Here is a 24,267-nt window from a genome sequence, read left to right as displayed (position 1 = left end):
TAGGAAAGTTGTTAAGAGTGTAAATTTTATGAGTTTTTTTCTCATCACAAGGAGACAATTTTTTCTTTTTACCATATGCATATGAGATGATGCATGTTAACTAAACCTACTGTAGTAACTATTTCACCATATATCTAAGTCAAACCATCATGTTGTATATCTTAAACTTATGATGTATATTATTTCTCATTAAAATTGGAAACAAAATCAAATCAACCAACAAAAAGAAACAGACCAGGCCAAATTCTACATGATGTCTGGAAAATTATTAGGTAAAAATCTCATAAAACATATCTTAGGAGCTATTCAAAAGTGAGACAATGGATAAATTGGGCCATTTGCCCAGAAAGAAACTTTTACTCACAGTAGCTGTTATTCTAGGACCATTCAAGATGTGTAACTTGAAAGGCAGGAAAAGCCACTCGTGGTAGGGCAGCTTCTTCAGAGAGAATTTATAAATGGTGGTTCTTTCCTCTCTCATTTCAAGTTCCAGTTCAGTCGCTCAGCCACGTCCTACTCTTTGCAACCCCATGACTGCAGCACGTCAGGCTTCCCTGTGCATCACCAACTCCCTCATCTCAGTGACCCTCAAGTGTGGTTTTCAGACCACGGCCAGCAGCACCTCCTACGAACTTATTACGAGTTTGCGACCCTTGCTTGTGTGCCTACGTGCTTGCGTGCTCCTGACTTAAATAATCAGAAACTCTGGGGGTGGGCCTAGTGTTCTTTGGTTTAACAAGCCCTCCAGGTGATTCTAATGATCAATCAAGTTTGAAAAGCACTGCCTGAGTTGAATTTTCAGAGAACCAAATTTCTCTTCTAAAGAAGGATGTGAAAACAAATCACTATATTTCTATTTCTTTTTTTTCTCTCGTGGTTCCTACATCATTCCCTTAGTTCCTTGGTTACTTCCTATTATGGATTCCTTTGCTATGCTTATAAGTACACAATACAAAATTAAAGTCTGAATAATTAGCTAGATCTATTTTTTCACAAAAGACAATCAAATAAGGATAGAAAGGAAATCAAGAAATCAAAAGGAAAGAGAGGAGTATGAATTTTCAACTAAACTTGGCCAAATTATCTTGGGCAAAAATTAAGAAAAAGTAAGAAAAGCCCAGGACAATCAGCAAATTTTGGTGAAAGTGATTACATGTGTATCTACTGACAATACAAAAGGCTGTCTTTTGTGTCTCCTGGTTTCTGTGAAATTTCTAGTGTTGCTCTAGTTACAGGAGAAGCTTCTCTGTAATAAGCCACTATCTTCAGATGGGGGCAGGTGCATTTTCAAGGCTACTATTACATTTCAGCTAATGTTCTCAGCACTGGGAGTTGTCTAAAGTGGTTAGGTCAGAAGAACCGGAGCAGAAAGCAGGAACTAGCTTTCTAGAGGACTTCATTTAAAACTCATCTTCCAACCAAGAATGATGGAAGTCTTTAAGTTTCTCTTCAAGAGTCCTCAAGAACAGAGATGCCTCTCTCCATCAGAAAATGAAAAGAAGCAAATCAAAACTAATGCACTAATGCACAATAGGACAGAAAAAAGGGCCTTTACAAAGACCCGCGTTGATGCTTACAAGGGGCTTCAATCATGGCAGCGAAAATCTTTTTGGCTCTATGTGAATGTCTTTTACATCTTGCTCTCTCTCTCTCTCTTTTTCTTTCCAATAGTAGAAAGTCATTATCCCTCTCTTACTATTTTTTAAACCACATAGCAACTGCCATGACAACAGGCAGCCTCATACACATGCTATGTTTGATCCTTCCTCCCAACCTATCCCGGCTATTTGAACCTGAGAGAGAGTACAAGAAAACAAACCCCTCAAATGTGGTTTAATTAATTACTTGCCTCTTTACACAAGTTTCACACAAAAGGAGAAAACAGAACAGTTTTTATTATCCTGAGTTGGACTTTACTGAAGGGGAAAAAATAAAAATTCCACTATAGATGAACTATAGAAATTATAAAGCTTTAAGGCAAAAAGCCTTGATAGAACAAAAGTGGTTTGTGCACACAAGCATAAACAGCAAACAGAAGAACATCAGCTTTTAGGCTCAAAGAGAGAATTAACCACAACTTTCTGGAGGATTCATGACTTCATCTTCTAAAATGTGGCTAGACTTTGAAGGAAGGCTAGACAAGCAAAGTTTAATGAGCTATAGTATTAAGCAGAGTTGCATGAGTCACCATTTTTATTTTAAGACAGAGCTTGCATAAGCATTATCATGCTAAAACCTGTGAATTTTGTCTGTAACAGCTTCTAAACCAAGTAGGAGAAAATAAGAGCATTTAAACTGCTGCACTTACTGGGCTGGTTCAGGTAAAATGATTTATATCCCTTTTGTGGGTGCGTGTGTGTTCAGTCACTCAGTTGTGTCCAACTCTTTGTGACTCCATGGACTATAGCCCACCAGATTCCTCTGTCCATGGAATTTTCCAGGCAAGAATACTGGAGTAGGTTGTCATTTCCTTCTCCAGGGGATCTTCCTGACCCAGGGATCGAACCCGTGTCTCTTAAGTCCTCTTCATTGGCAGGGGGCTTTTTTGCCACAGTGCCACCTGGGAAGCAAGTATGTCCCTTAAACCTCCTCAAATGGTTTCACATTTTTTATCTTCTCTTAAAACTTATAGACCCTATAGACTTGATGAATAGAATTTTCATTTTCTATTGCTATACGTCCTGTCCTGCCCTTAGTCTTATACATTCGTTCTGTCACTCATTCTTTCTCTCAGGTTACTAAATATAAAATAAACAGCTGGACTATAAGATTCTGAGAGCAGTCTGTACAAAACTGTGAGTTCAATGAATGGACCAATAAACCTGACAGTAAACCCATGGCCTGTGGGAGCCAGAGAACTGAGAAAACATAGTTTGCTTATTTCCCTTACTTCAAGTTCAACCCACAGGGACAAGAATATTAAACAGAGATTCCACTATCTGGGAGAAAACATGCCTTATTTTTCTCTTCCATGGTAATTTCTATTGAATGAAAAGAAGCTAATTTGTTAAACTTCTGTTAGGCCCCAATTGGCACATATTCAGAAATCATTTGCATGGCTGGTTATTCTGTTCACAAAATCAAAAAAAGACAATATCCTACCAATCAGTAAACAGTGGGAGAGAAGGACTTGGGGACAATAAAACTTTTTGATCTCCTTGAGATGCTTACTCCATTGTAGTTGTAAACAGTCCAATGAATGTCAAAATCAATGCCCACGGGGTATAAGGAAACTCAAATTAGAGTGTGTGCATTGTATCAATGACATGTTTCAGAGGTTTCTACGTTATAAAAAGTCATTAAATATTCTTTACATGCAATTTATCTTTCAACGGCTTGTCATGTAGATCTATTTTGTTGTTTTGTTTTCAAAATTATTGCTTAGTATGAATACTTGGATCTAAATGGTATAGATTTCCTAGGCAGATATTTTAATGCTTGAAACTTTCCTTATTTTCTAATAATGTATCTCTTTATCCTTCATCAAACTGACTTACTCAACTTAGAGTTTCATTATCCATTTAAAAGGTGGCATTTTCAGTATAAGATTTAAAGAGTATTTACCTTCCTTATTTCATAAATTTGGATTAAGTCACATTTTAATTAGGTGATTTTCCAGTTCAGAAATAAAGATAAATTAATTTTTTGCTCCTTATTTAATGAATGGCTGCTGTTTTGCTTTCACTGAAAACTATTTATGGTCAATCATGGTCATCCTTCCATAAGCTGACTTTCATCCAGCAACAGAAACAATCAAACTGAGGTCATGTACGTCATAGGAGAATGCTTCCTCCATAATAATTGAATTTAACTAAAAACTTATCAAGATGTCTATTTGATTTGTTTGAGTAGATTAATTATTATACTAAAAATTACCAGGATTATAATAGTTATCATAGTATCACTGTACTAAATCTTATACTGTTGTTGTTCAGTCACCCAGTCATGTCTGACTCTTTGTGACCCCATGGACTGCAGCATGCCAGGCCTTCCTGTCCCTCACCATCTCCTGACGTTTGCCCAAGTTCATGTCCATTGCATCGGTGATGCCATCCAGACATCTCATCCTCTGATGTCCTCTTCTCCTTCTGCCCTCAATCTTTCCCAGCATTAGGTTCTTTTCCAATGAGTCGGCTTTTGCATCAGTGACCAAGATACTGCAGCTTCAACTTTAGTATCAGTCAGCTTTAGTATTAGTCCTTCCAACGAGTATTGAGGGTTGATTTCCCTTAATATTGGTTTGATCTCCTTCCTGTCCAAGGGACTCTCAGGAGTCATCTCCATTACCACAATTTCAAACTCTTTGGCACCCTGCCTTCTTTATGGTCCAGCTCTCACAACAGTATGTGACCACTGGGAAGACCAGAGCTTGATATACAGACCTCTATCTGCAGAACAATGTCTCCACTTTTCAACGCACTGTCTAGGTTTGTCATAGCTTCCCTGCCAAGAAGCAATCATCTTCTGATCTCATGGCTGCAGTCACCATCCTCAGTGATTTTAGAGCCCAAGAAGAAGAAATCTGGCACTACTTCCACCTTTTCCCCTTCTATTTGCCATGAAGTAATGGGGCTGGATGCCATGATCTTAGATTTTGTTTGTTTGTTTGTTTTAATATTTAGTCTTAAGCTGGCTCTTTCACTGTCCTCCTTCACCCTCATCAAGAGACTCTTTAGTTCCTCTTTGCTTTCTGCAATTAGAGTGGTATCACCCACATATCTGGGGTTGTTGATGTTTCTCCCGCCTATCTTGATTCCAGCTTGTAACTCATCCAGCCTGGCATTCTCATGATGCGCTCAGCATATAAGTTAAGCAAACAGGATAACAGAGACAGCCCTGTCATACTCCTTTCTCAATCCTGAACCAATCAGTTGTTCCATACTAGGTTCTAAATGTTGCTTCTTGACCCACATGCAGGTTTCTCGGGTGACAGGTAAGATGGTCTGGCACTCCCATCTCTTTAAGAGCTTTCCATAGTTTATTATGATCCACAGTCAAAGGCTTTAGCATAGTCGATGAAACAGAGGTAGTTTTTCTGGAATTCCCCATCATTCTCTATGATCTAGTGAATGTTGGCAATTTGATCTGTTTCCTTTGCCTTTTCTAAACCCAGCTTGGAAATCTGGAAGCTCTTGGTTCATGTAATGCTGAAGCCTAACATGCAAGGTTTTAAGCATGACCTTACTACCATGGGAGGTGAGTGCAATTGTCCGATGGTTTGAACATTATTTTGTACTACCTTTCTTGGGAATTGGGATGAGGATTGACCTTTTATATATACAATATTATATTTATTAACTATCTCTTCAAATCATAAGAGCTAGACACTATTATTATCTCCACTTTATTGAGGAGGAAAAAATGAAAGACTGTATAGATGAGAGATAACAATCATCTGTAATCCACAAAGGTCACATAGCTATCTGTAGGTAAAGGTGAGATTCAAAACTCAGAGGATCTTATTTCAGAGGCCACGTTTTAACCACTTGGTTTTGTTGGGTAATTCAATCTCACATGATAGGACTTAGGCCTGATGTGGATTATAGACAAAGTCATTGGCCATTTAAACTTTGTGAGTTGAAGGACAGCCCAGGCTATCTGCCTGCTCAAGTAGGCAAATCATCTCTGCACTACTTTGGAATGCTAACTGAAATCCCCACTATTAACACCATTGATATCTCTTGAAGTTAAGACACTGTCTTTCAAAGCTCTGTGAAAACTGGCATATTTTTTTCTCAAGAGGTAACAGAGAACCAAAGTCAACAGAGATTTACTTCTGTGATTCTGTCATTCTCACTAGACAGAGAACAATGCTTTAAGGAAATGGTACATACATGGTATTGATTTGGGTCAGAGGAGAGATTTAGGGCAGATGTGGAACTTGGCACATTAAAACTGAAGGTGATGTCCCAGGTAGAATTCAACAGTATGTGGCTTTGCATGGTAAGGATAATGAGACTCTGAACTGAAGTTAGAAATGGTATGGGAGAGTCATGAAGATTACTGTCACCTTTCACATTCAATCCTGAGGAAAATGATGATACTAACCAATGATATTTAACCAGAGAGTTAAAGCAGATTTTTTTTTTCTCACAGCTCTACAATAGGCACATTTTACCAGTGACCTTTCAGTTGGAATTACATTTTGCACTTACTATGCTGCTATTTTTCAACTTCAAAATTCTCACTATGTATCTTAAAGTTGATCCACTATAAAGTGTACTATTGAGGATGTTAGAGCGATATGGAAGCTTGAAAATTATATAGTTCCATTCCTTTAGTGGACAGACAGAGAAGTTAATGCCAAGAAAGGTTAGTGGTGAGTTCCAAGTCACCCAGAGACTTACTAGCAAAATGCTGGACACAGATCTAATTCATCTCCATTAAAGACCACTTGAAGACAAAGAATATGATATATTAAAGCATGGAATGAAAATCAGAAGGGAATGAAAAGGTAGCTCAGTCCTGAAATATCAAACTGAGTCAATTGATGGTTTCTGACTGGTTCTAACTTTTCCCCTCCCTCAATTTCAGTTTTGTTTTACTTGCCAGAAGAGCTATTTTTTTTTTCTCTCCCACAATAGCTGTGCTCATATAGATATGTGCTCTTTTTGTATTTTACTTCTATGCATTCTGTTATGCACCTCTCTTATTCAATTTCAGCAAAAGGATGGATCCTCTTATGCTGATTTCAAATCCTCACTACTCAATCTGTCAAGTAATCATACAAAAGCATCTCTCTTCTCACTTCTTCGAGTGGTCAAATCAGACAGAATTGGACACTACATTACTTCAAAGCTTAGACTTGGGAATACTTCTTATATCTGACAAATGACATGCTCCCCATGAGTATTTAATAGTTGTGAACTAATTTTGATCTGTTCAAGGTCACAGCCATTTCACTAATATCTAGACTGCTGGCTCCAAACGCAGCACCATAGCTGACTGTCATAGCTATAAATATAGAGAAGTATTCTTTTTTTATTGCCAGCATTTTGTCTCTCTCTGAATATGTTTTCTTTCAAAGTGGTTTAAAAAGTGTTTAGTCATACGCTATTATTTCAAGAACCACCCCCCAGCCCCAGCCTCTTGAAAATTGAATGTGAAGTCCAGCAGAAAGCGTAGTTAGGTGTCACCTTCTGATGGTGATGGTCTGTTCTTAAAGAATTGGAAGAGGTCAGTGAAGGAGTTTGAACCTAGGACACCTATTGATATGTATTCAAGTGTGGAAATGAGTTGCCTGTTAGTAAGGTTGACTATTTGTCTTAGTCCTTTTCAATCTTCACAGATTATAATTGCAAAAATAGCCCTCAGGTTCTCCAGTTGGTTGTTAACAGCTAAGAGAAGACTAACGTGTGGGTAACTTGCTTAATTATAAATAGAATGAAATAGTAAGTAATGAATTAAGCCACTGGACTGACTTCTAGTCTTATATTACTATCTAAAAAATACAAAATACAAATTAAAAATAACAAAACATCATCCCCTCAAAAGCCCACATATACTCCATTACTTGTATTTATTTATTTTTATTTTTTGCCAGTGATAATTAGACTTTCTAAGAATTACTGACTGACTGGAGGAGTTAATAGTTTTTGGAGCAAAGAAGTAACTCCTCCTAGCTGGTCATGAATCCTTAAAAACTTTAAGTGTCTTGAATGTTACTTCTTAATTAGTCAACAAACTATTTGGACAAGGTTCAAGGCTAGTGTCTAACTTCCCCAAAGTGCCAGGGTCTGACTGGAAATGATAAGGTTATTAAAATTTTACATGAACTTAATTGATTTTTACATGTGCTAAATCCACCCAAGTCAGCTGTTTTGTTAATCTATTAACATTTCTCCAGCAGGGATTCTAATCATGCATGAAACACTTATTCCTAAGTAAAAGAGAAGTCTAACCAAGTTAGAATATAAACTAAAAAAACTGAATCGATAATGACATCAGAAACAATCTGAAAATAAAAACGTTGTCTGGAAAAAATTGTATATTATTAAGACGTGTTTATTAGGACACTGATTTTTATCCCCTATTGCAACAGACTGAATATTTGTGTCTCCCCTGTATTCTATGTTGAAGCCCTGATCTCCAGTATGATGGTCTTAGGAAATGAACCTTTGGGAATAAGAAGTTCATAAGGGCAGAGCTCTGATGAATGGAATTAGTGCCCTTATAAGAAGAGACAGCAGAGAAATGATCTTGCTTGCTCCCGTGTGAGGATACACTAAAAAAGATGGCCTTGCACAAATCAGGAAGAAGATCCTCACTAAATACCGAATCTGCCAGCACCCTGATCTTGGATGTCTTAGTTTCCACCACTCTGAGAAATAAATGTCTGTCGTTTAAGTCACTCAGTCGATGGTTTCTCTTTATAGTAGCCTGAACTAAGACACCTATTAATTTTAATTTGTTCATAGTTATCCTCTAAAACCAATCTTCTTTCACAAATTTGTGTTCAAGGACATATAAGTTTCTATGTTTGGACAAAGATAAAAAGATTTAATAAAATTACAATGTTCCCAAAGTGTGGTTCCTTGATCCAGAGCATCAGTCTCACCTGGAACTTGTTGAAAATGCACGTTCTCTAGCTTTACCTCAATGAATTAGCAGCTTCAGTTGGAGTCCAGCATTGTTATCTTAACTGGATCCCCAGTTGCTAATGATGCACGCTAAAGTTTGAAAGTCACTGTTTTAGAGGATTTGCTGTCTTTTAAATTTGACTGTACAGCATATACAAGCCACTCATCACTGATACAATGTTACAATGATCTCTTGTGTTTCTCAACCCTAAATTCTCATATGGACTTCCCTTTTTGCTCAGAAGTTAAACAATCTAGGAGACCTGGTTTTGATACCTGGGTTAGGAAGATTCCCTGGAGGAGAGGATGGTGACTCACTCCAGGATTCTAGCCTGAAGAATCCCCACGGGTAAAGGAGCCTGGTGGGCTACAGTCTATGTGGTCACAAAGAGTTGGATATGACTGAACAATACTTAGGGAACACAGAATAGGGGTAAGGCATGAAGGAAATTTTGGTTGGGGTCTTCTACATTAGATTGGGTTCCTAGACTCCCTGACCATACTCAGCCACTCTTTTCTGTCTCTAGATGTTCTTAAGTGAGAAAGTTCAAGAAGTTCTCTCAGTTATGACTACCTGTCAGGGCTGACCTTACTAATTTGACTTAAGGGAGCCCATAGTTACCCAAACTCTTCCTTTACCAAAAGACATCTTTGGTGTAAAGGTCTTGAAGAACAACACTTGAAACAAAAACACTAACTAGTTGGTAGTAATATTTTAAACTGGAGTAAATCAGGAAATAGTAAAAATTTTTCCCCAAATGAATTTTGTTTAACTTAAAATATTAACTACTGTCAGTTGTTATGAAGTTAGATGATTTCTTCTCCTATGTGCTAAATTTTCCTTCATGTTATAACACTATGGACATAGCATAATTTAGGGTTTATTTTCCTTTTATGTCATGATATGATATAATTCAAAGTAGACACTCCTTTATCTGTGCTACAGTTTATCTCTTGTAATTTTTAAAATTTAATCTGTCCATGAAATCTAACTGGGAAATACATCATTAAACTCACATTGCCCTAGATTTACTTAGTCTGTCAATAGGTAGCTAATCACAGAGCCAGATGCTACAGGAACAAAAGCAAGGTCAAGCATGTTTTGCTGGAAGGAAAGTCAAGGAAATGATAAGACTCCAAGGTATCCCAAATGAGGAAGACTATTCATTATTACAAAGCAGGAAAGAATCGGAAGAAAGGTAACTAGGGAAAAAAAAAACATTTATAAAATGAGAAAACATGACCCAAGCTGGTAGAAACTCAAGGTTGGGTATCTCTTTTGGGTTTCTTAGCATTATACTTAATGTTTTGTCTCTGGTAACTGCTCAAAACATGGGCTGCTCAGAATATCAGCCAGAGAGTGTTTAACCACAACACTTTAAACTTCTGTTTTGGACTAAAGTCTTGAGAAAAAAAAAACTAAAACAAAGCCTACAACTATAGAGGAAAATGTATTTTGCAGGGTACATGAAATACAAAGGCAAGATGATGGGTTATGACCGTGCACTCAAGTAGAAACTGACAATATTGAAAAAACAAAGCAAGTGGAAGTAGCATAAGCTTCATTGCTTTATATCAAAAGAGAAGAATAAAAATCCAGGTATCAGGGTTTATGACCAAAACTCTAAGCCTCTAGCTATTCTCAGAAATGTGTTGAAAGATACAGTAGTCAGACTACAAAAAACAAGATATGATGGGTGATGTTATTCCAATTTTAGCATATGTCTTCTTGTTCCAAAAATTTACAACACTCCCACCACACTTTGGCTCACATGATAATTAAAATCATATTTTTAAACCTACATAAGAATCTTTGACTCATGAGGATGAAAGAACTGATCAAAAAGATGGCTGACATAGTAAGGCATGAATTTTTATTCAGCAGAGCTGGAAAGTATCCATCTTTTTATAATGTGGAACTCAGAAAACACTGTCCCTTCAAATGCTAACTTACCTAAACCTTTTTATATTAATTCACCCAATCTCTGCCACCATGTAGCAACCCCTCATAGATCTTGTATAGACAATATTTTTGATACTACAAGAATCTATCCAGAGAGATCAAGGGAAGAGTTCTGACCCTCACTGCTTCCCTGACTTGCCTTTCACTCCAGTTAAAGAGGCTAAGGTCCATTCATAAAATCTCTCAGTAGAGGAAACTCTAACCCACCCTAATCAAGTTACATTCTTAGGGCACATTTTCTTTTCCAATTCTACTGCCCTTTAAAAATGAACCTTATTCTAATGTAACAAAAGTGTTCAGGAGGAAACCATAGTTTGGCCTGTATCAGTTTTATACACTCTAAGGATAATCTTAATATCTATGGTCTATTAAAAACCACAGGCCACAGAGGAGGAGTCTTTCTTCATCACCTCGTATGGAAAAAATGTAAACTACATTGTAAGAACCAAAAAAAAAAAAAAGAAAGAAAAAAAATTACTGCATATCCCACCTAGCACCAACTTGTGGTTATCTCAATCTTTTACTACATTTTAGTATCTATTTCACAGTTCTATAAATTGTAGAAAACTAATGATTAATGCAGCCGATTCTTGTTCATATATATTCCAATTAGCTGAGTGGAATGCAATTAATTTTTGCCCTGTATGGACCTATTTTGCATATATTTGTAAATTCAGTTCAGTATTCCTTATTTGGCTATATATCCATGGTCGAGGCTTCCTAGAACCAGTTGTAACATCTCACTGGTTCTTTCTTTAACTGATGATCTAAACAAAATCTATGATGTGTGTTCACTGTTTATCAGTAGGAGAACTGTGATTATACCCTCCTTTTCACTAAATGCCAGCTAACATAGAAATCATAGTCTCAAGAATTGAAAACATGTATGGTACTAAGTTTAAATTCAGATAGAATGTTAGAAAAATAACAAACCTAAAATGGACTAATTCCTCTTCTCCTTAATTAGACAACTGTCCTTTTGAAAATTAAAAAAAGAAAACTTTACTAAAAGCAAAACAAATATTTTGAGTAATATGGAGTATAGATATGTATTTATTAACATATTCATCCAGTTGTCCTATCTTTTGCCCAATCACAATCTAAGTCTTGATATCTTAATTCCAAAATTCTTGGCACCAAAAGTGTTAATGTTATATATCAGTGTTCTCTATTTCCACAGTGTGACTGACTTAAAGACACTGGAAAAATACAGAGATGGAAAATTAATACATTTTTTCTCTAAATTCTACAAAACTGAATCTGACCTAGTTAAATCATTTTGGTAAGAGCCAGGCCACACTCATGGTTCCTTCCTAATTGCAACAGATTTTAGAGTTCACCATGCAATACTTGATGTCCAGCAGAAGTTTTATTCATATGCTATTGTTTTGTTTATATTTATCCCATGGCCCCACATAGTCTTAATGTTCTCAAGAGCATTAAGAAATGGCCATAAATATCATCCTTTTTGTAGCTTGTGCAACACCAGACATAGTAAATGATCAATGATACCTGCTTGATTGGCCGATTAGGAGTATCAGGGTTGGCACAGTACATAAAATGAGCATGATTGCACTTTGGAAATCATCAAGATCAGGTTTTGAACCCCATGTGGCACTTACTAGCTGTGTAACTCAAGTAAGTAAATAAATCTCTTTAAGCAGTACCTATTTTAAATGTTAAGAAGATTAAATGGGATGCTGTACATGAAGTTCCTGATTAAATGAGATGTTATGTATGAACTGCTTGGAAAAGAATAGGACCTAATCAATTAAAACTAATAATAGATGATAAAAGCTTCCATTTACTGGAAGTTTACTATGTACCAGATATCATTATAATTATTATGTACTACAGTTTTAAATTTTTCATCATTATCATTATGTAAGGTGCTAGTGGGAATGGCAACCCACTCCAGTACTCTTGCCTGGAAAATCCCATGGACAGAGGAGCCTGGTAGGCTGCAGTCCATGGGGTCACTAGGAGTTGGACATGACTGAGCGACTTCACTTTAACTTTTCACTTTCCTGCATTGGAGAAGGAAATGGCAACCCACTCCAGTGTTCTTGCCTGGAGAATCCCAGGGACGAGGGAGCCTGTCTATGGGGTCGCACAGAGTCAGACACGACTGAAGCGACGCAGCAGCAGCAGCAGCAGCATAAAGACTATAATAAGTATTCTAATTCTGCCATGGGTTACTGTACACAGTTCTTGTTACTTGTGAACCAACAGTGGAATTCAAAGTGTTTAGAAAAATTTAACTTCATAAGTGGAGTGGAGGAGAGGTCAGAACTGCTATATGGCAACAGACTAGAAGGAATGAAAACTGACAAAAAGGCTTTGGAGTAGCAGAGGCTAAAAGGCGACATGATTGACATATACCTAATCACAAATGGTGCAGATAATAGTGAACATGGATTTATTCATTAAATCCTGAACTACTAAAATGAGGGACACCTTTTGACAGGTGGGCAAGGTAATTTTAAAATGAATAAAGAAAATCTAACTTCAACTACTAGATAAAGAAGTTATTAAATATGTTATGCCAAGATATAGAGAATCAGGAAATGGGAATAGAACAGAAAAGTTTGGTCAACTTTATAAAAAGTGAAGCAAGAAATGAATTTCTAAAAAGGTAAAAATGGGTTCAGGCAGACAATGAGAGCCTTCCATAATCTCACTTGGCTATTAATTGCAATAAAATGTTTGACTACTGATACTAAAGTATTAGTTAAAAAAATATGAAAGCAACTCTTAATGAATTGTTTTCTTAAAATAATCCTCAAAATTTCCAGTGAGCCAAATTTCAATCTACGCAGGTCAGGCAGCAATAGTTAGAACTGGACATAGAACAACAGACTGGTTCCAAATAGGTAAAGGAGTATGTCAAGGTGGTCTATTGTCATCCTGCTTATTTAAATTATATGCAGAGTACATCATGAGAAACGCTAGGTTGGAGGAAGCACAAGGTGGAATCAAGATTACTAGGAGAAATATCAATAACCTCATATATGCAAACAACACCACCCTTATGGCAGAAAGTGAAGAAGAACTAAAGAGCCTCTTGATGAAAGTGAAAGAGGAGAGTGAAAAAGTTGGCTTAAAGCTCAACATTCAGAAAACTAAGATCATGGCATCCAGTACCATCACTTCATGGAAAATAGATGGGGAAACAGTGGAAACAGTGGCTGACTTTATTTTTCTGGGCTCCAAAATCACTGCAGATGGTGATTGCAGCCATGAAATTAAAAGACGCTTACTCTTTGGAAGGAAGGTTATGACCAACCTAGATAGCATATTAAAAAGCAGAGACATTACTTTGTCAACAAAGGTCCATCTAGTCAAGGCTATGGTTTTTCCAGTGATCATGTATGGATGTGGGAGTTGGACTATAAAGAAAGCTGAGCGCAGAAGAATTGATGCTTTTGAACTCTGGTGTGGGAGAAGACTCTTGAGAGTCCCTTGGACTGCAAAGAGATCCAACCAGCCCATCCTAAAGGAGATCAGTCCCAGGTGTTCATTGGAAGGACTGATGTTGAAGCTGAAACTCCAATAATTTGGCCACTTGATGAGAAGAGCTGACTCATTTGAAAAGACCCTGATGCTGGGAAAGATTGAGGACAGGAGGAGAAGGGGACGACAGAGGATGAGATGGTTGGATGGCATCACTAACTCGATGGACATGGGTTTGGGTGGACTCCGGGAGTTGGTGATGGACAGGGAGGCCTGGCGTGCTGCAGTTCATGGGGTCACAAAGAGTCAGACATGACTGAGTGACTGAACTGAACTGAACTGAATACAAAAAATTAAATACATGCAAATTTATATATTCTGTTCATATAGATGTAGCAAACCACATTTAACTAAATAGCTATATAAAACTGTAAGTATGTTGAATACAAATCATTTGTGATAGAGTTAGAAATGTGATCATTTTGGGAAATTGAACAACCTTGGGAGAATTGGGAATTATAATTTCTTTATTCTGCATTGGTGTGCTGTTATTTTTGTTTTGTTTTGAATTTAATATTATTAATCATCTTCCAAAATAGTTTCAGTCTTAGTAAATTTGCTGTAGTGTGGATAAGAAGAGGTGAGTATATTGTATGATTTGATTCACTTACATCCATTTTCCATACTTGAGATTAAAGAAAATCTTTGAATTCTTAGTCTTATAAAAGGAGTTCAGGATCTAGGTATGTTTATACACTATCACAGGACTCTGAGGATGCTAAAAGATTTCAGAGTCAGGCAAGCTTGTGATAGGCTTCTGAAATCTTTGCTCTCAATGTAGTCCTGTCTCTAGTAGACTCTCCACCTTGTAGACACAGTGTATCTGTTCTTTTCACTTCACTGCCTGCAGCTCAGAGACAAGCAAAGAGCAGCTGAACTGGTGGGAGTTGTGCTTCACAGGCTAAGTGGAAACTGGCTGTATTTATTTAGAACTTTGTATTTTGTTATAGTCATTTCCTACCTCGGGACACCAAAGAGCTGACAGCATTTTCCTACTATGGTGTATGTAATACATTGCAAAACAAATTTATGATATGACCATGAACTACAAAACGCAGTGGGGCAGAAAATGCAGAAACACATTATTTTAACTCCTACACACTTGAAATTTCTCTCTTCCTCACTCTAGTATCCTTTGAGACCAGAAATAACACTCTCCACCCCAACCGCTGCATTTTTCTTTTTGTATGTGTAGTACAGAAAAGCAATACATGGAGAGACAGGAACTATATTTAGATCAACAACCACATCATTATTTATAGGAAGGAATGCTTTCACTGCTTAATATTTTGGAGTAAATGATTAAGCACAAGTTCCACAATGTATAGAGTCACAAAGGTCGGCTACAAGTGGGTGTGTGTGTGCTTAGCTGCTCAGTTGGGTCCAACACTTTGTGACCCCATGGATTATAGCTCACAAGGCTCCTTTCTCCATGGAATTTTCCAGACAAGAATACTGGAGTGGGTTACCATTCCTACTCCAGGGTATCTTCCTGACCCAGGGATCAAACTTGCCTCTCCTTAGTCTCCTGCATTGGCAGACAGATTCTTTACCACTGACTCACCTAGAAAGCAAGATTTCATGACCTTTATCACTTGTTGTTCTCAGTATTCCAGAATCTCAGGGCTATGGTTGCTATTTGATCATTTGTACTATCTGATTTAATCTGAAAAATAAACCTGTGTAGTAATAATTATCCCCACTGTACCAAAGTTTACAGAGGTAATGTAACAAGCTTAAGGCCAAATTACTTAAACTAGATTTGTATTTGCATGGATTAATTCTTTAATCCTTAATTGTCTTGGTCCTTATATGTCAAAGGAGCTTGTTGGATTAGTTCATTTCTATTAATTCATCTGATTCTAAAATTCCATGATTTCATGAAATACTTCTCTCATTTGTATTACTCTCTGAGCCAGAGACTGGCGCCAAATAGGAAAAGGAGTACGTCAAGGCTGTCTATTGTCACCCTGCTTATTTAACTTATATGGAGAGTACATCATGAGAAACGCTGGGCTGGAAGAAACACAAGCTGGAATCAAGATTGCTGGGAGAAATATCAATAACCTCAGATATGCAGATGACACCACCCTTATGGCAGAAAGTGATGAAGAACTAAAGAGCCTCTTGATGAAAGTGAAAAAGGAGAGTGAAAAAGTTGGCTTAAAGCTCAACGTTCAGAAAACTAAGATCATGGCATCTGGTCCCATCACTTCATGGGAAATAGATGGGGAAACAGTGGAAACAGTGTCAGACTTTATTTTTTTGGGCTCCAAAATCACTGCAGATGGTGATTGTAGCCATGAAATTAAAAGATGCTTACTCCTTGTAAGGAAGGTTATGGCCAAACTTGATAGCATATTAAAAAGCAGAGACATTACTTTGCCAACAAAGGTCCGTCTAGTCAAGGCTACGGTTTTTCCAGTGGTCATGTATGGATGTGAGAGTTGGACAGTGAAGAAAGCTGAGCACTGAAGAATTGATACTTTTGAACTGTGGTGTTGGAGAAGACTCTTGAGATTCCCTTGGACTGCAAGGAGATCCAATCAATCTATCCTAAAGGAGATGAGTCCTGGGTGTTTATTGGAAGGACTGATGTTGAAGCTGAAACTCCAATATTTTGGCCACCTCATGCGAAAAGTTGACTCATTGGAAAAGACCCTAATGCTGGGAAGGATTGGGGGCAGGAGGAGAAGGGGACGACAGAGGATGAGATGGTTGGATGGCATCACTGACTTGATGGACATGGATTTGGGTAAACTCCGAGAGTTGGTGATGGACAGAGAGGCCTGGCGTGCTGCGATTCATGGGGTCGCAAAGAGTCAGACACAATTGAGTGACTGAACTGAACTGAGCCAGAACTAATTTTCTTGTATTGTTTCTTCAGATTAGCTAGGTTCAAATTATTTCTCTCCAAAAAGAATTTTATGTAAGATACACTGGCCCTCTATCATGAACTATCCAAATGTGTTTATATATGTGTGTGTATATCACAAACATATATATGTGTATGTATATATATAAGAAAAAAGCTTCTAAAACTTTTAAAATACCTATCACTATATTGCATGATATTTTTAGACACTTTTCCTACATGATCCTATTTAATTGTAGAAAAAGCCTAGTGGTAATCATCCTTCAAATTTTACAAATGAGGAATTTTAACCTCCGGGAGGTTAAATAAACATATATTTTTTTCCATTTGTTCTCCTTCTCTTAGCTCTATTAGAGACTGTTTTGAATTAGGAAGAATGGTGACAGGACTACAAGTAAAACATTCCTAGAGGGTTTACCTCCATCTCACCTTACTGTAGATTGCTTTTTCAGATATTCAGGTCATCTTACATCACATCATTAGAATACTAATTTAAGTATTAGATAATTTGCATTGGGTGGTGGGGTGAAGAACAACTGATGTTTGTCCTTTTGAATTGCAAGAATTGCAAGGCACGACTGAGCAACTGAACTGAACTGTGGAAAGGCAGGCAAGAATGAAGAAATTGGACATGGGGATAAGGGTAGGATGTGGAGACCATGAGAACAGTCCCATGTTCTGTAAAAAGGGAAGGTGTGGCTTTAAAAACAAGTTCTACCTACTTCTCAATTTTTTCTAAAACTCAAATTCCAATGCTCCTTAGGAAAATATATATGGGTTACCTAGAGTCTTTTTCCATAAGCAATTAGTTGCCAAATCCTGTACTCAACTACCACTATATGTTTAAAGACTCTTTATTTTTGAGATAAGGTAAAATAGATGCAAAGGGATTAAAACAAGCCTATAAAACAGTCCAACTAGGCATTATGCCAAGGATATAATGTTGGTAGTATAATACTATTAAACCCTACACTTACAGTGAACAAGTTTGAACAAATGATATTAAATCTATTTCCTTCCCTATTTACTTAGTTAGCCTCTACTGTTCTTTAAGTCTCTAATTAATTTTGTATGGCAGTCTTTCTATATAATGACTAGATCTTCTGTGGACGAAAGTAAAATCAGTACAAAAATAGAGAGCACTTTACTTAGTTGCTCCTGAGAGTAAGGCTATCCTTCTCTCTCCTCACAGGTTTGGTTGACAAAGCAGCATTAAAAACGAGAAAACAGCATAGAAAGCAGCATTTATTTGAAGGAGTTTGGAAGAAGAGTACATAATTTAAGGGAATTTTAATAAATTCTTTAAATTCCCCTTCCTGTGAATTATAAATAGCACTAGTTGGTTTTATTCAAAATACATGGATTCTTTGTAGTCACCCAGACACAGATAAAAGATACCTAGGTATATTTTCCAAAATTCTGCAAGGGAGCTAGAAAAACTATTCTTCCTAGCCAAGCAAGCAAGTTGTTTTCAGTGGGATGATGAAGATGATGATAATGATGATGGTTTCTTCATCTGATTTCTATTGATTTATTGGGGTATAATTGCCTTATAATGTCATGTTAGTCTCTGCTGTACAACATTGTGTATCAGCTATATTTATACATTTACCCCCTTCCTCTTGAGCCTCCCTCCCAAACCCTCTTTATTCAATTCCTTAAAACACTTCTTAAAAATAAATCTTAAAGTATAGACCAATCTTTATGTTTTGTTTTTCCCATCTGAGCAACTATTTTCCTGTCTCTCAGTTTTATAACCTTTTCTGTTGGAAATCAGTTTTTGGGTCATTTTATAATACAAAAACACATCGAGGTTGTGGAATATTATCTAATTATCATCTCTCTGAGGGTGGCTGGAAAGACATAATTTCTGCTACTGTTTTGATATTTACAGATTAAATTATTCTGCCAGAAAAATGCTGCCATGGGTTCTATAACAGTGTCCCACCCCTCAGTGGGTTGTTAATAATCAAAGTGTACTTGCCTGACGTGATTGGAAGCTGCTTATAATGTCATAGATGAAGATTGATTTTTGAAGCATATATTTTAAAACCATCTTCAAATATTCTAAAGATTAAAATTTCAGACTGAAGTCAACCCCTGCCCATTTAAACAGCAATGGATTTTACCTCAGAATCATTATTTCTAATTAATAAAACTTTGTCCCAGTTTCTGCTTTCTGCATATTTATGACAAAGTGGCATTTTCCTTTACCCATTTAGGCTCCATTATCTCAGACTATCCTTTAATCCCTTTTATCCTTATAAAATTCAGTTGCTTTGGTTTATGACTATTTCTTTTCACGTTCTACTTTTCTTCTTTTCTGATGACACAGTGTCCTAAATATGCAACTCTGAATGGGAGTAACTAGCACTCATACCAAAAAACAAAACAGAAGAAGAAAGATAGAAGAATTACAGTGTTTTAGACACTGATCATATGGGGTCTGAGCAAAACTCACCATTGTATAATAGTTAGAGAACAAAATTACCAAAAACAAGCATAACATATGTTCATGAACATTGAACATATGGTCAATGAAGAATGTGTGATCTAGGTAAAGTAATTGTACTGTCAGCTTTTCACACAAGCTTTTTTCCCCCCATTTCAATTCAGATCAACACATTTTATTTGTACATTTACTCTATATAAGGCACTGTGTTAGAAATCCTTTCTGAAGAGAACTGAGAGCTGCTTTCATATCACCAGGACAGATATAGGAACAGGTAAGAGCAGATTCCCAAAAGTAAGTGGACTCTCCCAAACAAGCACAGAACCAGAGAATATTAAATGTAAACCCAGGGAGTAATGTAGAGACCACTTATTTTACTTGTTCACTTACCCACTGACATAATTACTAGATATATATTGAGCCCTATGTACATGTCAGGATTTATAGACCACAAAGTGTGGCATGGTAACCCCTGGATGCAAAATACAGTCAGTCCTGGCAGCACAAGAAAACTAGGAATTGAATTTATCTGCAGTCACACATTAGCACTCTTCTTCTGGTAGGTGCCCAAAGTATGAGCATAGTATATTTAAAGTAGGCAGTTCTGTGACTTGAGATATTACTACAATATAAGGTCAGGGAGAAAGTAGTTCACTTCTGAAGTTCACTTGCAGGGAAGAATCAATGTAAAAAGAAGAAAGATTTCTTTAGCACTGTACTCTACAATGTCCAAAGGTCTTATCGTCAAAATAAGTGAAATTAATCCTTTATCACATGGTAAATTTTACTTGACTGCATATTTTGAATTACTGGATTGACATGTTGAAAATTTTCCTATTATAAAAAATCTATTAATGGAACTAGGCTTACTGCTTATGTTCTCATTATTTTTCTAGTCTCTAAATCTATGGATTTTGTCTACTGTTATATCTTTATGATTTTACTTAGTTGTGAAATATTGTATTATTTGAAATCTGTAGCATTTAATGAAGTACAATACATTCTCTAGCAGACCTAACAAAACATTCCATTACACTTGTGGAAATAACATGTTAAATTAAATGCTAGATTTTATATACCAGATAATACTGGTATTAATCTCTTGAGAATTATATCTACTGTTTAATGAACAGATATTCAATCATTAATAAAATACAGATTACCAATAAAATGTTAATTACCAAGAAATAGGTTAGATATCTCTAAATTATCTTCAATGTTATTTTTCTGAAATATATTAGACAAATGTTTACTCTTAACATTTCATTAATAGACATGTTAAAAAATGCATCTCTTGAAAATTAGATACTATGACCTCCCAATGTATAGCTAAAACAGCTACTATGATAAAATCAATTTATTCAGCTCTAGTTATATTTTAAAGTGATTACATTTGTTGGTACTTAAGTTATCATGCATAAGTTTGCATATAAGAAATGACCCTATCTATTTACCTTACGGTAAGACATATAAAACGTCTGCATCATATAGTACAGATATACATGGTGAAAATTTAAAAAGCAATTAAAATTGCTTGAACAATTGTGAACAATTCTATTTGTTAATTTTATTTTCCCAAAGAGGAAACAATTACTTATGCTGGAGGTGGAAAGAACAGTTGGAGATAAATATGAGCTAGACATTTAATATTTACATAGTTATCAGGTTTTTTTCACAGTCATGTATGGATGTGAGAGTTGGACCATAAAGAAGGCTGAGCACTGAAGAACTGATGCTTTCAAACAGTGGCATTGGAGAAGACTCTTGAGAGTTCCTTGGACTGCAAGCAAATCAAACCAGTCCATCATAAAGGAAATCAGTCCTGAATATACGTTAGGAGGACTGATACTGAAGCTGAAGTTCCAATACTTTGGCCACCTGATGTAAAGAGCTAAATTATTAGAAAAGACCCTGATGTTGGGAAAGATTGAAGGCAGAAGGAGAAGGGGATGACAGAGGACTAGATGGTTGAATGGCATCACCAACTCCATGGACATAAGTTTGAGGAAGTTCTAGTAGGTGGTGAAGGACAGGGAAGCCTGGCATGTTGCAATCCATGAAGTCACAGAGTTGAGGACGACTGAGCGACTAAACAACAAAGTTATCAGATTAAACCTGTATATAGTGTGCATATATACTTTTAAACTCAATTTTCATAAGACAGATGACACAATTCACATTTCTGTATACTCTGAATTAGATATTTTAGTGAAAAATTGAACATGTTCGGATCCTGGTCTTAGCTCTATATCACTAGCTATGTGATCTTTAGTAAAGTACTTAGTCTTTTCACCAGCAGTATATCTAAGCAAAAAAGTAACAATTTTCATATACAAAACTGGTTTACAAACTTCTACCTTTGATTGAATAGTTAATATCCAACTACTTTAGAATGTAGTTGATTTATAGAGAAAATAAATATAGGACATCTGGTTTTCTCATGTCAAACAACCAAATGCCAGATTGTTCAATTTATCTTTCTGCTTATTCTTGAACTTAAACATTAGGAACATGGAGATTACATAAAAGTTCATTTTATCTCCAGTCTCTTAAATGCAATATGGTAATTTAAAAATTCTTATATTAATAAGATGGCACTCACTTAAAAATGATTGTTTATACCCCTTTTATCATCATCACCCCTAGGACAGTGTTTTCTTAATTCTGACCTAGTTTCTCTTATTTATTTATATACTCTCACTAATACATCTGTGACCATCTGTGAGAAATATGTGATACCACAGAGAAGGAAGCAAGCCCTCACATATAGCATACATCACAGTTACTGGTTCTAGAAAATCAATTATAAAGGTGATTATCTCCATGTGTCAAAATGTGGTCTATAACTACAACTCCCTACAAGAGATGTAGAGGAGCTAAACAAGCCAACAAGATGAAGGCCCTTCAATCCCAGAGATAGTAAGAATGAGGACAGTCAGAATGTTACAATGTCCCAAAGAGAAAAAGATAAATTTTCTTTCACACCCAGTACACCTAATATGTCTTTAATTTAGCAGAAATGGGCGAAGAATTTACTTGTGTTGCGTGCTAAGTTGCTTCAGCCGTGTCCCACTCTTTGTGACCCTATGGATTGTAGCCTACCAGGTTCCCATGTCCATGCAATTCTCCCATGGGAAGGATACTAAAGTGGGTTGCCATGCCCTCCTCCAGGGGATCTTCCCGACCCAGGGATAGAATCTGCATCTCTTATGTCTCCTGCATTAGGCAAGTGGTTCTTTACCAGGAGCACCATCTGGGAAGACAAAAATTTACTTATAAATCTTCATTTTTGATCTACTCTTGAAACTATCAGAGCTCAAGGTCCAAATATGTGGACAAACAAAATGCCTCTATTTGGGAAAAAGGAAAATAGAAGTTGTGCAAAAATTATCACCTAGGTCATCAGCTTAACTGAGAAGAATGCTATGTTCATGTTAACATCCGAATTTTAAGGAAAGAGTGATGAGTATATATTGTTCTAGCTTCAGAGACATATAGAAGATAAAGTTTATGTGGCAGGTAAAGTCAATTTTAATTAACAAATATTTTCAAAATAAAAAAAAGTAATTTAAGTACCAGATTAATGTTTTGCAGGTGACTGAGATGGAGTTTATTCCCTTTTAATCTTGTGAAGGGGTTAGAGAGGATCTGCCTTCCATGTAACAGTGGAAGAATTCCGAGTAGGCTGACACCTCTCAGCTATGTAATCACTGTGTTATATGTTTGTGCAAGAATAAATTTAAGTGATTTAAGTAAAGGATACATAATGGAAACTTTTAATTCAACAGAAAATGTTTCCTTTCTTCTAAAATGAAAAAACAAAAATGGAAGACTTCAATATCAGTTACTGGATTATAATTGACCTATTTGTGAATCCGCAACTGTTTTGCTATAGATAAATGAGAAGTGCAGAATGAATAGAAACCCAAGGATGAGGCTCACACCTTAGTTGTTAAAATAGAGAGAAGTCTACCCTGGTTTTAATTGAAAGTCAAAATCAATTTGAAATATGTAAATGAACTGATTTTTGATCCTGTGTCTTGCAACCTTGCTAACCAAGTAATTTTTTTTTATCATTTCTTTGATGATTTTCTACTTAGAATGAATATCTTGTTAACTAAAAATAGAGATAGTTTTTCTTTCCAACCTATTTTCCTTTGATTTTGTGTTATTGTCTTAGTGGACATGCCAGAAATTTCAGTATGATGTTGAATTTTATGGGGGGCACATATCTTTGTCTTTTCCCTGATTCTACAGGAAGAAGAGGACTCAATTCTTGGTCATTAAGAATGATGGTAGCTCTCAGTTCAGTTCAGTCACTCAGTTGTGTCTGACTCTTTGAAACCCCATGGATTGCAGCACACCAGGCTTCCCTGTCCATCACCAACTCCAGGGAAGCTTGGCGTGCTGCTGTCCCTGGGATCACAAAGAGTCATTTTTTAAAAATGTCTTTCTTTATGTAGAAATTTTTTAATTCCTAGTTTAATTCCTAGATTCTGAGAGTATCTTTGTCATGAATGCATGTGACTTTTGTCAAATGCCTTATCTGTACTTAAATAATAGAGCATTTCTTCTTTAACCATTTGAAATGGTAACTTATATTGATTTTGAATATTGATCTGAATATTCTGATTCTGAATACTGAAACAATCTTATATTCCCAGTATCAATATCAGTTGGTTATGATGTATTTTAAATATACTTTGCTGATGATTTTTGTTTTATTATGTCTCTATTTACGAGGGACCATATCAAATTCTGGTAAGGAGGCAAAGCAATTGGAACACTCACGTGTTTCTAAGAGGAATGCAAAATGATACAGTTACTTTGGAAAACAGATTGGCAGTTTCTTCGAAATTGGTGTATTTGCTTAAATGACCAAGGA

At 36.3% G+C, this 24,267-nt stretch overlaps 1 protein-coding gene and 1 long non-coding RNA gene across 2 annotated transcripts in view; both read right to left on the bottom strand.

Annotated features, from left to right (window-relative positions):
* Positions 1-8,924, bottom strand: part of LOC145543416 (uncharacterized) — a 38,620-nt gene extending 29,696 nt beyond the window's left edge. The window contains exon 1 of the long non-coding RNA XR_014080705.1: positions 8,856-8,924. This is a non-coding gene — a long non-coding RNA (uncharacterized LOC145543416). The remainder of the gene's footprint in view (positions 1-8,855) is intronic.
* LRP1B (LDL receptor related protein 1B) overlaps positions 1-24,267 on the bottom strand; it is a 2,070,111-nt gene that overhangs the window by 1,648,545 nt on the left and 397,299 nt on the right. The gene's annotated exons all lie outside the window — the stretch shown is intronic.

The sequence above is a fragment of the Giraffa tippelskirchi genome, chromosome 3, assembly GCF_054371585.1.
Source record: "Giraffa tippelskirchi isolate mGirTip1 chromosome 3, T2T-mGirTip1v1.2.pri, whole genome shotgun sequence".
Classification (NCBI taxonomy): Eukaryota; Metazoa; Chordata; class Mammalia; order Artiodactyla; family Giraffidae; genus Giraffa; species Giraffa tippelskirchi.
This window is presented reverse-complemented; position numbering and strand designations above follow the sequence as displayed.